Here is a 17,165-nt window from a genome sequence, read left to right as displayed (position 1 = left end):
AAGAGTGATCAATTTAACAGACATAGACTCACAGATCTCTGATAAGCTCTCACCCAGCCCTACAGCTCATCTAGATGGCTGTCTCAACAGAAAAGCAACTCTCCTTACTGCTTCTTCCAATACTGCTTTTTCAAGGAGCCAGAGCGGGACTGTGACACACCTAGTAACTAATCCAAGATGTACCATATTGGAGGTTAGTGGATGCCAGCCTCTGGTTGTCTAGTGAGAGATGGGGCTATGAAAACACATCCCACAGTATGCCACTGTGCACAGTTTTGGATCCAGGTTCACAAAGAGGCAATGAATCTTTTGTTTTTTGTTGTTGTTTTTTTTTAATCTCAAAGATGTTTTGATGCTCTGCTCTATTACTGAAGACCTATTCTTACCTAAAATTTTTCTCCTTTAAATTCTCAGTTATTATTTTTATAGTAACAATCTGATGACCACATCACAATACCAAAAATAGCCCCCAAAATGGAGTTCAAATTTGATCAAAACGTAAATCAGGGTGTGTGACCCTCTACAATTATAAAGGGCAGGCAGAAGGAAAAGTCACCCTACACTACTATCCGCTCAGGTCTGGCCTATGAGAATGGGAACAGGGAAGAGGAGAAATCTACATGTACCACTGAACTTGAGGCCCCCAGGGGCAATGTCTGTCTCCTGGCTTTCCCCTACTTCCCAGACAGCTGCTCATAGCGCTTGGGCGCATAGTCATCTCATTCAGCCTGGTAACATGTGCCAGCCCCTGGAGGCCCGAGCTGGTACTTTTTTCTTAAAGCTGCCACCTTGAATTTGCCATGGTGGTCTCCAGATCGGTTGCTGAGAATGGGCTCGTCATACTTCAGCGGCTTGTTCTGCTCTTAAACCAGCCACACAAAGCACTGAAGGATTGTGCCTCTGCCGATGTTGTTGCCCTTCGTGTTGACACCAGGAGATGGTGCCATTTCCTATATTTGGGGTCCTTTCTACTTGGAGCATCCGGATCTGTCAAGACCAAAGTGTAGGTTTTACCTGGATCAAGACCATCCCGTGCAATACTGGTGGGCCAGTTCTTAACCTGGGTGGGGTCAGCATTTTGCCCAGCTGGTCAACCTCCGTCCCTGCGTATTTGATCTGCAGCAGGTGCTATAGTCGCTTGTCCACTTCCTGTAGGCTCAAGGGCCCAGACCACTGGCTGAGGTCCACCAGCAATGTGGGGAGGAGCAGGAAGACAACGTGGAGAGATACAGGAGACGTGGTCAACCTGCTACATTATTTTTCAATGCTGTATTAGAAGTCTGAATTTTATCAGATGCTCTCTCAGTATCTGTTAATAGCATATTTTAAAAAAATTAAATTCAAGATTTATATTCATTTACGTCTTTCAGTAGTTCAGCCATTGTTCATTCCTAGATTGAGGTGTATAAATAATTGTGAATTCCCTTAACTCTGTTATTTCTCTATGGTTCTTGTCATCTTTCTCAGGTATTTGCAGTCAGTTACTTTTACGATTGAGTCTTTCTGGAACGGGTTATACACTTCCGGGATTACTTTTTCCTTGAGAGTTTGAAGCAGTTCCTCAATAAACCTATATATTCTAAGACTGGTTATTACTGTGATTGGACAAGGAGGGTTGTAGTAATAGAAAGATCAGGGCTGAAAGGAGGGTTATGTAATATTTGTCTAAAACATGTTGTCATAAAATTGGTATGTAGGTTAAACGTTATCAGCAAATATGACCTGTTGGCACTTTTCCCCTAATCATTCTGAACCTCTGTTTTTATTTTTATTTTTTATTTTTATTTTATTTTTTTTAGTCCTCACCCGAGGACATTTTTTGATATTTTGTTCAGATGGAGTGAGAGGGAGAGAGAGGAACAGAGAGAGAGAGAGAAACATCGACGTGAAAGGGACACATCGAGTGGCTGCCACCCACACGACCCAACCAGGGCCGGGGACAAACTGCAACCGAGGTACGTGCCCTTAGCGGGAACCGAACCCGGGTCTCTCCGGACCGCAGGCCAACGCTCTAACCGCTGAGCCAAACTGACCAGGGCTCTGTTTTTATTTTTAAAGTACCTTGTGGTAACATTTGTATCTGCCACTTAATGTGTATAAAATTGGTTTAGGCAATGTGGCATTGTTTACTTTTTATAGACAAACATTTCACAGTTGAACACGTGGACACACTATCTAATGTTAGATTGCCAGTAGCTGTGTCCAAAACTGCAGACCTGTTTCAACACACAAGCAGGATGACTAAACGGCAGAAACAGATGGAGTTTTAGAGTAAATGTTTGTCTATTTAGAGACAAAGAGCAATATTAAAAATGTCTGATCTGTAAGAGAAAACAGTGTTTTCCTTTAGGTAACTCTGATGTAATATGCTGCCTTTTTGTTTCTAATCATCTCATAATTTTGGGAAGAGCACTTTTCAGCTTATATTATGTTGTACCACTAATAGGATGGAAGGTAAAGCAATTTTTCTTATTAATAAGTATTAGGTTACACATTTTCAGTGGGTGTTGGAGGTAATAAGTGTCTTAAAAAACCTTTTTGCTATGTTATACTAGTTATTTAAACAGGTCAACTTTATATACCTGCATATGACACACAGGATTTCTACCACTGTTGAACTGTTGACAACTAATCTATAGAGATTATCTATATCATTCATTTTTAAATGATGCTGTATCGAGCCAAGATGTTCCAAGATTGTGACTGGGTTAGTTGATCCTTAATCCCACACTACCCACATTACAGTAAGAGCAGTTCCTGTTTTAAGTATTGGGTCTCCATTCATTCATGTATTTTATTTTAGTATCTTCTAACAGATTCAAACACTGTTATAATTACAGGGATTATAGTCATTGTATGACAGACAAAGTCTGTGTTCAGAGAGTCTGTCTCCTGATGGAAGAGACAGAAAATACAAAATAGATAAATAGGATGACTTAATACTGTGATTTATGCTATCAAGAAATAGTGATGGCAGGGAAGTGATCAGGGAGAGGCGTATTTAGGGTGTAATTTGTGACTTGACACTTAAAGAATGAGTAGCCAACCATATAAGAAAAGCATTCTATGGCTTAAAGTTGGGGGGAAATATTAGACAACCATTATACTGGAAAGAGTCTTCTTTTTTAGTCTTGAGTTATTCTTAAAGAACATACTTTTCATCTGCTTCTTCATGATGCGCCCAGTACTGTTCAGAAGTATCAAAAAATACTCAAAAGTAAAAATTAGAATCCTAATTATTTATTTTTCAAGTTCCTTGTACAGAAGAAAACATCCTGTTGTTTCCTTAGTTTGGCTTCCAAGGCCCTTGAGAAGTCTTTAGTTTAACCTAACTTTACACTGCTTTTATTTCATATAGGAATATCATGTTCTTGTTAAACTAGTTTCCTTTTGTGCCATTGCTCATGTTATTTCCCTTGACTGAAGTTTATTTTTCACTTAATTATACACAGTTAAATCTCTTACCATGTTAGATGATCTTTGTAGTTTCTCTTACTATCTTAATGTAACAGAATTTAAGTGTATGAAACACGAAGGCATTGCACATACTTATTTGAAGATTCCTTTTCATTCATTTTTTACGCGAGTGCCATGAGGAGTGCCATGAGGCTTCAAAAGTTGAAATCCACTACTACTTCTTTTATTTTTAAATTGTTCTTTATTGTTGAAAGTATTGCAGATGTCTCCACCTTTTTCCCCCAGTGGTCCCCCTCCCACCCCTCTCCTACCTTCCCCACACTATTTGCCTGTGTCCATTGGTTATGTATATCTGCATATAAGTTCTTTGGTTTATCTCTTCCTGCCACCCCCTTCCCTCTGAGGTTCCTTGGTCTTACAACAAATTTATACTTCTTAATCCTTTTCATATTTTTTTCTCCTGTCCCCCAACCCCCTTCCCATCTGGCAACCAACAAAAAGTTCTCTGTATCTATGAGTCTGTTTTTGTTCTGCTTGTTCATTTGGTTTGTTGATAGAAATTTATTTATTGCCATTTTATTGTTCATATTTTTAATCTTCTTCAAGAAGACCCTTCAACATTTCATATAGTACTGGTTTGGTGCTGATGAACCTCTTTAGCTTTTTCTTGTCTGGGAAGCTCTTTATATATCCACTGATTCTAAATGAAGCTTTGCAGGATAGAGTAATTAATCTTGGTTGTAGGTCCTTGCTTTTCATCACTTTGAATAGTTCTTGCCACTCCCTTCTGGCCTGCAAAGCTTCTTTTGAGAAGTCAGTTGACAGTCTTATGGGAGCTCCTTTGTAAGTAACGAACTGCTTTTCTCTTGCTGCTTTTAAGATTCTCTGTCTTTAACCCTTTGCTTTTTGATTATGATGTGTCTTGGTGTGGGCCAGTTTGGGTTCATCTTGTTTGGGACTCTGTGCTTCCTGGACTTGTATGTCTGTTTCCTTCACCAAGTTAGGGAAGTTTTCTGTCATTTTTTCAAATAGGTTTTCAATTTCTTGCTCTTTCTCTTCTTCTTCCGGCACCCCATGATGTGAATGTTGGTGCGCTTGAAGTTGTCCCAGAGACTTCTTACACTATCCCCATTTTTTCCCCCTGTATTCTTTTTGCTATTCTAATTGAGTGCTTTTTGTTTCCTTTTATTTCAAATCAATGGTTTGATTCTTAGTTTCACCTACTCTGCAGTTGATTCCTTGTAAATTATTTTTTATTTCAGTTAGTATATCCCTCATTTCTACCTCGTCTTTTTTTTTTTTTTTTTTTTTTATGCTCTTGAGGTTCTCACTAAGTTTCTTGAGCATCCTTATAACCAGGGTTTTAAACGCTAGATCTGTTAGATTGCTTATCTCCACTTCGTTTGGTTCTTTTCCTGGAGTTTTGTGTTGTTTCATTTGGGATATGTTTCTTTGTCTCCTCATTTTGTCTGCCTCCCTGTGTTTGTTTCTATGTATTAGGTAGAGTTGCTACGTCCCCTAGATTTGGTAGGGTGGCCTGTAGTAGGTGTCTTGTAGGGTCCAGTGGCACAGCCTTCCTGGACACCCTTCTGTTGTAATTGAGACTTAATTGCTGTTGGCATGTCAATGGGAGGGATTTACTCAGGCTGATCAGCTGCAAGGACTGGCTGTGACCACTGACTGCCGACCTCTGGCCACCTTGGAGAATCATTTGTGCAGGGGCCTACCACACAGAGCAAGACTTACTTTAGCAGGACCCACTTAGTCTACCCTTGAATGTGTCATTTGTGGAGGTGGTTGGGTCATGATAACCTCAATGTGTTCTGAAGCTGTTTATTAGGTATGCTAGCTCTGGGGCCTCCTGGGAGGCACAAGCCAAGGCCAGCCACTGCCTGTGTTCTATTGGGGTCCACCAAGCATAAGCTACAAAGTGATATGCAGATGGCTGCTTCTTGTGCTGGACTTGGAGGTGCCCAGGCAAAGACAAGCTGTGAACCCAGGCCAGCTGCTGCTAGTGCCAGGGCTGGGGCCACTTAGTGAGAGGTACTGGGGGCTCGCTGAGGCCAGAAGCTGCTTATTTTGAGAGAATTTAGAAAAATTTGAAGCATGAGCCAAGACAGGCTATTTCCATGGTAAAGCCACTGCAAACAGCTTAAGTTGGCCAGAAAGCTGGGTGAGGCAGGGCTTCAGGGAATCAATCACTAGGGCTGGACAAAGAGTGTGAGCCAGGTTGCTGGAGTCCCAGATATGGTGCCTATCTGCCAGCCCCGTAGGGAAAGGTCTCACCAAAGGAACAAAACAAGAGAAAGCTTCCTATCCAGCTCTCGCCCTGATGCCAAACAACTCACTTCTTCCCCATATGTCTCAGGTGCCTTTCAAGCTGCCTTCCCTGTGCTGGACCGCAGAGGAAGCGAGTCTGAGTAAGTTCATGTGCAGAACTTCCTGGGACTTCAGGAACCTCAGCCTCAATTCCCGCTAGTTTTTACAGGCAGAAAGTTATGGGTACTTCTCTTCCTGGCACTGGAACCCTGAGCTGGGGGGGGCCTGGTGTGGGATTGGGGACCTCTTACCCCCGGGAGGACCTTCTCAGCCATGATATCCCTCCTGATTTTCGTCCTCCACACACAGGCGTGGGTCCACCCCTTCTGAGCCTCTGCCCCTCCTACCAGCTTTGATGTGGCTTCTTTAATTTTGTAATGTGGGTGAGAATGAGTGGGAGAGCAGTTAGAATACTAGGGTAGGTGAACCCAGTGAATTTACTGGCATTATTAAGAATGAGGAGATCCTTACTCGTACTACAAAGCCCTGTAATGCTGACTATTGTTCTGAGTGGTATTGAATCCAAATGCCTGAGATCAGTGGAGTCAAGTCTTATATTGATAATTTTTCTAAGAAAATAGAAGTACAGTGGAACCTTGATTCTTGAACTTAATTTGTCTCGGAAGGCTGTTTGAGAAGCAGTTTCTTCAAAAACTGAATCATTTTTTCCCGTTAGAAAGAATGTAAATTGAATTTATTCCAGATCCCCAAATGATTCCATTTAACCTTTCCTATATATATACATTTGTAATGTACTGTTTCATCTATAAATGAGCACTTTAAAAACAAAAAGGAAATGAAATGTATAATAAAAAAGAAAATTTAATAATATGCAGCAACAAAAGCAAAAAAAAAAAAACCACACAGATAATTCACAGCACAATTTCCTGAGATGTTAAAAATGTGAGATTTAGAGGTAAACTGACTCATACCTCTTGCATTCTGTTTGACACGTGACTGATCATACAGGTATCAGCATGAAACGGTTGTCGGGTTGTGAACCAAAATTTTGTTTGACAACAGGCATTTTTTCCGTAAACAACCTGGTTGAGAACGAAATTGTTCAAGATGGATGACGTTCGAGAGTCAAAGTTTGACTGTATAAGGTACTGACTGAATCGTCATGGTATAGGCTCTAGGCTTTTATTGTTACTTTGTTAATAAAGCCTTCACCAAGAGCTCAAATAAAAGGGAGGATAAAAGTCTTATTCTAAAATATTCACAAATCCCTTAGTGATGAAAAGTCAGGTGGCAGAGGTCAGAAGAGGTTAGTAACATTCATAAGTAGAGCATTTCAGACTTAATTGTGATCTTTGCATTCCTGCACAATGTCAACCAGTACCTTACGTGACAAGGCTAACCATAGAAATTAGATGACCTCATTTATATTTAGTAAGGTAGAGGCAGAATACTGTATAGCATGTAGCAGTGCTTGTTTTTCATTGCTGAATAATACTCCATTGTATAGCTATACCAATTTGATTTATCTATCAATCAGTTAATGGACATTTGGTTTGCTTTCATTTTTGGTTAAGTGTAGTGTGCTAAGAACATTTGTGGACATGTTTTCATTTCTCTTAGACATATACCTAGAAGTAGAACTCCTGGGTTCACATGATAATTTATGTTTAATATTTTCAGGAACTGTCAAACTGTTCTTGGTGCAAAGCAGCTGATTATCTTACATTGACAGCAGCAAGTTATATGAAGGTTCCAGTTTCTTTATAGCCTCATGGGCAATGTGTTATAATCCTGTCTTTTTTTTTTACCAGAGCTATCCTCATGGGTATGAAGTGGTATCTCACTGCAGATTTGATTTGTATTTCCCTAATGGTTGAGCATCTTTTCAAGTCTTTTTTTGGCCATTTGTGTGTTTTTGGAGAAATGTTTGTTGATATCTTTTGTTCATTTTAAAATTGGTTTATTGATCTTTTATATTGAGTTGTAAGAATTTCTAGTAGTAAAACTAGATAAAAGTTATTTGCATATGACTTGCAGATATGTTCTCCCAATCTGTGGATTGTCTTCTTGATGGTGTCCTTTGAAACACAAAAGTTAAATTTTGAGGAAGTTTAATTTATAAAATTTTCTTCTTTTTTTCTTAAAATATGTTTTTATTGATTTCTGGGAAAGAGAGTAGAAACATCGATGTGAGAGAAACATTGATTGGCTGCCTCCTGCATACCCCGCACTGAGGATCAAGCCCGAAACCTGGGCATGTGACCAGGAATTGACCTGCACCTCTCAGTCCATACGACATTGCTCAGTCCACTGAGCCACACTTTTGGAGACTATTTACATACCTATATTTTTCACAGTTTTAGCTCTTACATTTAGGTCTATGGTTCATTTTGAATTAGTTTTTGTATACAGTGTGAGGAAAGGGGGTCCAACTCAACTTCATTCTTTTGCATGTGCACCTTCTCAAGTATTTTGTAAAGTCTTCTTTTCTAGCCTGCAGATAAATAATACATGCTACTTACACCTGTAAGAGTAGGAAAGATATGGTGGCTCCAAAGGAAATGACTTAATATAAATTTTACGACATGTTTTTATCACTGTAAGCATTTAGCATATTTATTTGGGATAAACATCAGATAGCAGTTCTGTTTTTATTTTATTTTATTTTATTTTTTTAGGTACGTGCCCCTAGCGGGAACCGAACCCAGGACTCTCTGGTCCGCAGGCAGATGCTACAACCACTGAGCTGAACCGGCCAGGGCAGCAGTTCTGTTTTTAAAACAAGTTTTATTAATGAAATCCAGTGAGAGTTGATGCATCTTTCATTTGTCTGTTAGTTTGAAATTTTTTGGTCCTAGCTGTTAACAAAAGAATTTCCTTGATATCATTTATTTGTAATAGATACAAGTGCAGATGTATTATATGTCATTGTCATCTAGTGCAGTGCTGTCTAGTGAGCTGAGTGAGCTGTGAACGCAATTTTAGATTTTCTAGTAGCCAACATCTGGAATTAGTTTTAATAATATATGCTGTTTAATCCATTATCAAAAAAGTAGTTCATGTGATTGATATAAAATATTAATGTCCTGTTTTACATTTTTTTGTACTAAGTTTATTAATCCAGTGTGTATTTTGCACATACAGCAAAAGTCAGTTTAGTGTAGCCACATTTCAAGTGCTCCTTAGCTGTATATGTCTGGATGGCTATATTGGGATAAAACAGAACTAGATTGCCCTGGCCGGTTTGGTTCAGTGGTTAGAGCATTGGCATGTGGTCCAGAGAGAACTAGATTTAGTAACTCAATTACAGGGGACTGTCAAATGCAAACCTGTTGCTGTTAATACATCATTTTATCCACACCCCCCCCCCCCCCCCAAGAGACATAGTCTGGTTACCACAGTGTTTTCTTTTCACCACCATTAGCTCAAATATAATTGGTAAATTGGAGGATGACATCAATATAAACTGAATTTGTGTTGGTTTATACATGATTTTTTTTTTTTTCTAGGCAAGGAGAATCAGAATAGCAGGATTAGGGTTAAACCTTCAATAAGATAGGAAAAAGCATCAACCAGCTGCTACATAGGCAAGGTGCCTAAAGAAAATTTAAGCCTGCTATCTAACCTTGCATGACTCCCTGTCTGTGGCAAGCTGCACTTTCTCTTACTTTAACTGTAGGTTCACTCAATCAGAGTTCAGAACTTCAATTCTAAGTCCTCAGCCTCAATAAACTTCATTTTGTTTTAAAAATGTTTTTTGCATTTTTAATATCTCCTGACATAATCTACAACCATACCAAGCTGCTTGCCTCTGTTGTTCAAGTTTTGTTTAGTGTTCTGGTTATAATAAAGTTGCATACTTTTGAGTGATTTGCTCCTACTCTTTTTTTCCCATCAGGCTGTATTTTAGTGCACAATTTTGCAGAAGTCAAGATTTTTCAAGAAAATATATGTATGGCAGAAATATTCATTACAGACATATGGCTTTCTTTGTGAAATCCCCTTATTTAAAATGTTTGTGGTCTCTGGTTTTAGAGTGATGAAAGGAGGCCCAAAGACAGTGGTAGCCAGTACATTACTTAGAATGAAATGTGGCTTAGATATTGACCACACCAACCATCTTGAGAGTGCTTATTAAGTATTCAGAATTTGGGATCGCATCCCATTTACTGTGAATCTCTGAAATTAAACCTTAAAATCTGTATTTTTTAATACAGTGGAGTTTTGAGAATCACTGCTGAAAGCTTATTCAACCAAACTTCTTGTCTGCTTTTTTTAGTTTGAAAGCAGTTTGGGGTGGTAGAGGTCCTTGAATTTCTTTTTTTTTTTTTAAATTTATTAGGGTGATTTTGGTTAATAAGATTATATAGGTTGCGGGTGTACAATTCTATGATATACCATGTTTATATTATATTTTGTTTTCACCACCTCAAGTCAAGTCTCCTTCTATCGCCATTTATCCCCTCATTCCCTCCTTCTACCTCCACCAACCCACCTTTCCCTCCAGTAATCACCATGCTCTTGTCTGTGTCTGAGTTTGTTTTTTATTTTTTAATCCCTTCACCTTTATCACCTAGGACAATTCCTTACTAACAGTCTTTTCTCTGTATCTGAGTCTGTTTCTATTTTGTTAGTATATTTTGTTCATTAGATTTCATATATAATTGAAACCATATGGTACTTGTTTTTCTCTCACTGGCTTATTTTACTTAGCATAATGCTCTCCAGGTCCATCCATGCTGTCACAAAAGGAAAGATTTTGTTCTTTTTTGACAGTCGAGTAGTATTCCATTGTGTAAATGTACCACAGCTTTTTTTTTTTATCTGTGCATCTACTAATGGGCACTTGGGCTGCTTCTAATTCTTGGATATTGTAAATAACACTGCAGTGAACATAGGGATACATATATATATTCTTCCTGATTAGTGTTTCAGGATTCTTAGGGTGTGTTCCCAGAAATAGAACCGATCAATCAAAAGACAGTTCCATTTTTAATTTCTTGAGGTAACACCATACTGCTTTCCACAGTGGCTGCACCAGTCTGCCTTCCTACCAACAGTACATGAGGGTTCCTTCTCCACATTTTCGCCAAAACGTGTTTGATTTATTGATGATAACATTATTATAGGTGTGGAGTAATAACTTACTGTGGTTTAATTTGCATTTCTCTGATGATCGGTCACGTTGAGTTTCTTTTCATATGTTTGTGGATCATCTGTATGTCTTCTTTAGAGAAGTATCTGTTCAAGGCCTTTGCCCATTTTAATTGGATTTGGGGGGTATTAAGTTTTATTATTTCTTAATTTTGGATATTAACCCTTTATCAGATGTATCATTGGTGAATATGTTCTCCCATTTAGTGAATTGTCTTTTCATTTTGTTAATGGTTTCCTTTGCTGTGTAAAAACTTTTTAGTTTGATGTAGTCAAATTTATTGCTATGATAACTTTGAGATTTTACTGCCTGTGTTTTATTCTAGGATTTATATGGTTTTAAGTGTAACATTAAAGTCTTCCATCCATTTTGAGGTTGTTCTGCCATATGGTGTAGGAAAGTGGTCTAGTTTCATCTTTTTTGCATGTATCTGCCCAATTTTTCCAACACCATTTATTGAATAGACTATCTTTACCACATTTATGTTTTTGCCTCCTTTGTCAAATATATTAATTAACCATTAAAGCATGGGCTTATTTCTGTGCTCTCAGTTGTGTTCCATTGATCTAAATGTCTGTTTTTATGCTAGGACCATGATAATTTTTATTACTACAAGTATAGTGTATATCAGGTAGCACATGACTCCTCCAAATTTTTTCTTCTTTCTCGAGATTGCTGTGGCTATTTGGGGTCCTTTATGGCTTCATAGGCATTTTTGGAATATTTGTTCTAGTTCTTTGAAATATGCCATTGCTAGCTATCTTGATAGGAATTGCATTGAATCTGCAGATTACTTTGGGTAGTATGGACATTTTAATGATGTTAATTCTTCCTATCCATGAACATGGTATATGCTTCCCTTTATTTGTATGTTCAATTTTTTTTCTTCTGTGTCTTACAATTTTTTGAGTACAGGTCTTTTACATTCTGGGTTAAATATATTCCTAGTTACTTTAATTATTTTTTGAAGAGATTGTGAATGGGATTGTTTTCTTTCCCTTTCTGATTATTATTGGTATATAAAATTGCAACTGATTTTTGGATATTAATTTTATATCCTGATACTTTACTGATTTCATTTATCAGTTCCAGTATTTTTTTTTGTTTTATTTTTGGTGGACTCTTTAGGGTTCTCTATATACAGTATCATGTCCTCCGCAAATAATGAGTTTTCTTCCTTTCCTATTTTGTATGCCTTTTATTTCTTTTTCTTGTCTGATTGCTGTGACTAGGACTTTCAGTACTATGTTGAAAAGAGTGGTAAAAGCAGGCATCCCTGTGTTGTTCCTGATCTTAAAGGAAATGTGTTAGTTTTTGCCTGAGTATGATATTGGTTGTGGGTTTGTTATAGATGGCCTTTATTCCACTGAGAATTTTTATCATAAATAGGTGCTAGATTTTATCAAATGGTTTGTCTGCATCTGTTGATATGATCCTGTGGTTTTTATTCTTCATTTTGTTCATGGTGTATCACCTTTATTGTTTTGTGGATATTGTGCCAACCTTGCATCTCTGGAATAGATCCCATTTGATCTTGGTGTATGATCTTTTTAATATATCGCTGGATCTGGTTTGCTAATATTTTAGCATCTATGTTTATCAAGGATGTTGACCTATAAGTTTTTCTTGTAGTGTTTTATCTGATTTTGAAATTTGGATAATGCTGGTCTCATTAAATGAACTTTTTTGGAGTAGTTTGAGAAGCATCGGTGTTAAATTTCCATGTGCAGCCATCCAGCCAGCCCAGCACTTTTGTTTTTTGGGGGTGGTCTTTCATTTAGTATTATTCAGTATACCTTACATTTATTAGTAGAAGGCATTACAACTTAATTTCCAAGACTGAGGATCTGGTAGTGAACTCTGGTGGTTGTCATGTTCTGAATAAGGACACAAATGCCATAAATATTGCTGCTAACAGAATGAAAATGATTGTTTCACTTTTTGAAAAGCTGGTTGCGTTTTCCCAGCCTTGCTTGATCACTTAGAATTGTCTACACTTTTCACTTGCCCTCTCTTTTGCAACCCTCCCTTTTCTAAATGGGAGTGCAGTCAATTTGATTAATTCCCCTTCCTTGCTTAGTCATGTGTGTTTTGCTACATTTTTTGGCCAGTTTTCCCGGAGTATACTTTCCTTGGGCTCCGTTTTACTCATACTGAGGGTTATATCTTTCTCACCCTTAAGATCCAGCTTCTGACATTTTAGAGGATGCCAAGTAGAAATTATTCTGCCTTTTAAATATTGAAGATCCTGTCAGGAAAAAATTATAGTATTTGTTTCTTGGAAACCTTTAAGACTTGCTTCTACTTACTACTTTTTTTTGCAAATACTACTTTCTCAAGATACTTTCTTTTTCTTTAAAGTAGTGAGCCTTTGCCCTGGCCGGTTTGGCTCAGCGGTTAAAGTGTCAGCCTGCATGGTCCAGAGAAACCCAGGTTCGGTTCCCACTTAGGGCACGTACCTCGGTTGCAGTTTGTCCCCGGCCCTGGTTGGGTCGTGCAGGTGGCAGCCACCCGATGTGTCCCTTTCATGTTGATGTTTCTCTCTCTCCCTCCTACTCTATCTGAACCATTAAAAAAAAAAAAAAGGAAAAATGTCCCTGGGTGAGGATTAAAAATAAATAAAGTAGTGAGCCTTTTTTGGTAATGTACAGAGAGCATATGTACAGGACCATGTGAATAGCTTTTGCTTCTATTACTTTGTTGGGCCAGACAGCATACATGAGACTCTCTCACCGGCATATGTATTATCTTCATTTGTGCGCTTGAGTAATCACTGGATTTAGTATTAAAATTCCGAGTTCAAGTTTTATGCATGGCTCTACTCCACAAATCACTTACTCGGTCTCTCAGCCTTAGACTCTCCATTATACTACCAATTTTTTAAAAACTTGTGTTCTTATCCTGGAATACATAAATTCACTGTGGGGTATGATGCAAAAAATCATGTGAGATTTCAAAGAATCTCTGTTGTACCACTTTTTTAGGTATGGCTCTAGAAGATTATAACTACCATCATCATTACTCTGACCCTGGAGAGGGTGTGCATAATCACTTTTTTTTTTTGCTTGTGTGTTACTTCAGTTTGGAAAGGACTATATGGAGAAATTAAATGACTCAAGTGAAATACCCCCAAAATGCTCTGGAGAATAATGATAATGTGCAGCTTTTATTATAGAAAGTTAGCTTTGCTTCACTAATTGTAGTCATGTTATTCAGGGGCACATATGCCTTCTTTAGTTCTTAAGACTTTTTTTTCCCTTTATTGATTTTAGAGAGGGAGAGGGAGAGAGATAAAAACATAGATGAGAGAGAACATCGATTGGCCACCTCCTGCATGCCCCCCGCTGGGGATTTGGCCCACAACCTGAGCATGTGCCCTGACTGGGAATCGAACTAGCGACCTCTTGGTGCATGGGTCGGCACTCAACCACTGAGCTACACCAGCCAGGTTTACGCACATTCTTAAGGCTGGAATCAAAGATCTATTGCCTCTATTATCATATAATGCTTTGTGTAAAATTTCCTTTACTTAGTTTTGGATTCTGTTTTAAAATGTCACTTTATTTTTTTACTAAAATATCTATCTTAATCTTGCTCCTCCTTTTTTTGTTATATTTATTGACTTGAGAGAGAAAGAAACACTGATTTGTTGTTCCACTTATTTATGCATTCATTAGTTGATTCTTGTATTTTCCCTGACCAGGGATCAAACCCACAACACTGACATATTGAGACAATGCTGTAACCAACTGAACTACCGGCCAGTCACTCCTTGTAAAGTTTCAGTTGTTAGTTTTGCTAGATCTGTTTCATAGAATGTGGAATCTGGTCTCTGTTCAGAAAGTTCCTGTTTCCGAAAATGACTTCCCTCCAAACAGCTGATTTCGTTTTCTTGACTCTAAATTGTTAGGTGTCTTAATGTGTATGGATTTTGATTATTATATTATGACCTCTAAAAACACATATACTAGAGCTAAAAACTCTCTAATGAATATCTGTCGGGCTAGTGGAAGACATACCATTTCTTCAGAAATGAGAACTTAATTGGGTGCTTGTCAATTTTTGAATTTTTATAACACTAAAATGAAGTGAATTTCTAAATCTTAACCTTATGAGAGATTAGACCTCATTCCTAACATACCTTATGTTTATAGAGTACTCTACCTACCATGCCTTTTAACAAATCTGTAATGTACTTTCATTTCATAGAATGTTTTACTCAAGAATATATGCAAATAAATGTCAAGGCATCTAACCCAGGCTAGATGGATCATTCTGGGGTTCATTTCAGTCAGTAAGATTGGCCTTTTATTTTCATTATTGCTGACATATTTATGGAAATTTTTGTGACAATCTTTACTATTAATGTATAAATATGATATTCTAGTAGTCCATATTACGAGTTCTATTTCTTATTTGTATTCAGCTATAAACCTGGCTTAAAAAATTTTTATGAGTTTTATCTAAAAACTACAAATGTCTGCATAGTTCTAAGATTTCCTTTAAAATTTGGAGTATTCATTTTTCTTTGTACTTGTGTGTGATGGGATCCTCTGACCACCCCCAGGTTCAGTGATTGTCTAAGAGGATTTACAGGATCCAGTATATAGTTGTTATCACAGTTGTGATTTATTATCGTGAAAGGGTGTAAAGCATAATTAAAGGCAATGGGCATTTGGCGGGAAATCTAGAGGAAGTTAGATGCAAGCTTTCGAGAATCTTCTCCCAGTAGTTACACAGGACACACTTCATTCCTCCAGCCATGAATTGTGACACCACTTGCAAAATGCTATGTACCAGGGAACCTTATTAGAAATTTAGTACTCAAGGCTTTCATTGGATTTGACTTATTATGTAGGCACCTCTGCCTACCACGTACCAAAAGTCTGGATTCTTGATGGCAACGCCGGTGGTCAGCATAAATCGTATTGGCACAAGGAGCAATTCTTATAGGTATTGTTGTGGGAATGCTCCTGAAATCTAGCTTCCCTCCCACATGCCAGTTGAGGGCAAGCTGTGCAAGCATGCCTTTCTAAGGATAGCAGTCTTAAGCCTGCTATGTTAACTTTCCTGCCTAATGAGCTTATTAACCGATTTCTCCTTGATTTTTGTTAATTCATACAGTGTTTATTGAAGAATTTATAGTCTACTTTGTTAAAATAGTTTCGTGTTTTATATAAATACATACTGTACAGCAAGATAAAATTAAAAACAAGTAGATGAAGAATCACAAGCTGTGGGCTTGTTAGGAAATTGCTTTTGTACCACCTAAATTGTGCTCAGTACCTAGGTAAGACTCTTTTGTATTTTGTTATATCACTAGCTTTATTGGGTTTTGGAATCTGTTTTTAGCTGGCCCCTATCCAAGGTTAAATCTTGGCCATTTACCTTTTCTCTTGCCATACTCTTACTTCATTCTGAGCTCCTAGTGCTTGCTTATTTATATACAAAGCAGAGTAAGACTCCCCTGCTTTTCATTTCTAATGGAAGAGACTACCAGATCCACTTGAGAATTTCTAGTTCTCATTGATCTGTTGACCATTTCCACTTGATTATCTAAAACCTGTACTCATCTTCTGTCTGTCCCAGTTTACCTTTTTTATCTTTTTAGTTTGTTTCTTTTGATTGAAATATTTAAATGCATTCTTACCCATTTCTACTCATAACAACTGGTTCTTATTGCTATCTAATTTCTGGACCATTTAAGTTCTTCCCTCTTCCAGTTTTTGTTCTTTATACTGTAGCCCCGATACCATTGTCAGCTTAGTTTAAAAAAAAGAAGTTAAATTTTTACCTTAGTGCAGAAAAATAAATATGTGGAATGAATTGAAGTACTAACAATTAGACTTGTGGTGAACCTTTTTATATCATTAATCAGTGTTTTTGCAGGTCTGGAGTTTTATATCTTAGCTTTTCTTAAAACAAGAAAAAAGGTTCCATCCCTAATGATCTCTGGGTTGTGTAGATTATTCATAAAATTTGAGTCACATTTAAACTTTTTTTTAGGTAGAGTTGGTCCTGTTACTAGAAAACTTGATGACATTTTTATCATCTTGAAACCAAACACCTTCCATGAGACTTAACTTTTTGAAAACTTGATACTGTTTAGTTTGAAAATTGGTGGAACTAAGAAACTGAAAATAATTGCAAAAACATATTGGATAGTTGTGAATTTTAGGTCTATATTGTTGAATTGTTGTGCTTTTTTTCCTTTACATATGTTATGTTTCTGTCTTTCCCTAATAAAACTTTTATTTTTCAAAAACCCTAGAGGTTGCTAGAAATGATATAAATGAGGTTTTGCTCATCGAAT

General features: G+C 37.5%; 1 protein-coding gene and 1 pseudogene across 6 annotated transcripts in view; one reads left to right on the top strand and one right to left on the bottom strand.

Annotated features, from left to right (window-relative positions):
- WAC (WW domain containing adaptor with coiled-coil) overlaps positions 1 to 17,165 on the top strand; it is a 94,766-nt gene that overhangs the window by 41,864 nt on the left and 35,737 nt on the right. The gene's annotated exons all lie outside the window — the stretch shown is intronic.
- On the bottom strand, positions 675 to 15,772 carry LOC118639377 (annotated as a pseudogene).

Source organism: Molossus molossus, unplaced genomic scaffold (assembly GCF_014108415.1).
Source record: "Molossus molossus isolate mMolMol1 unplaced genomic scaffold, mMolMol1.p scaffold_m16_p_1, whole genome shotgun sequence".
Classification (NCBI taxonomy): Eukaryota; Metazoa; Chordata; class Mammalia; order Chiroptera; family Molossidae; genus Molossus; species Molossus molossus.
Note: the sequence above shows the minus strand (reverse complement) of the source record. Positions and strands in the feature narration are given on the sequence as shown.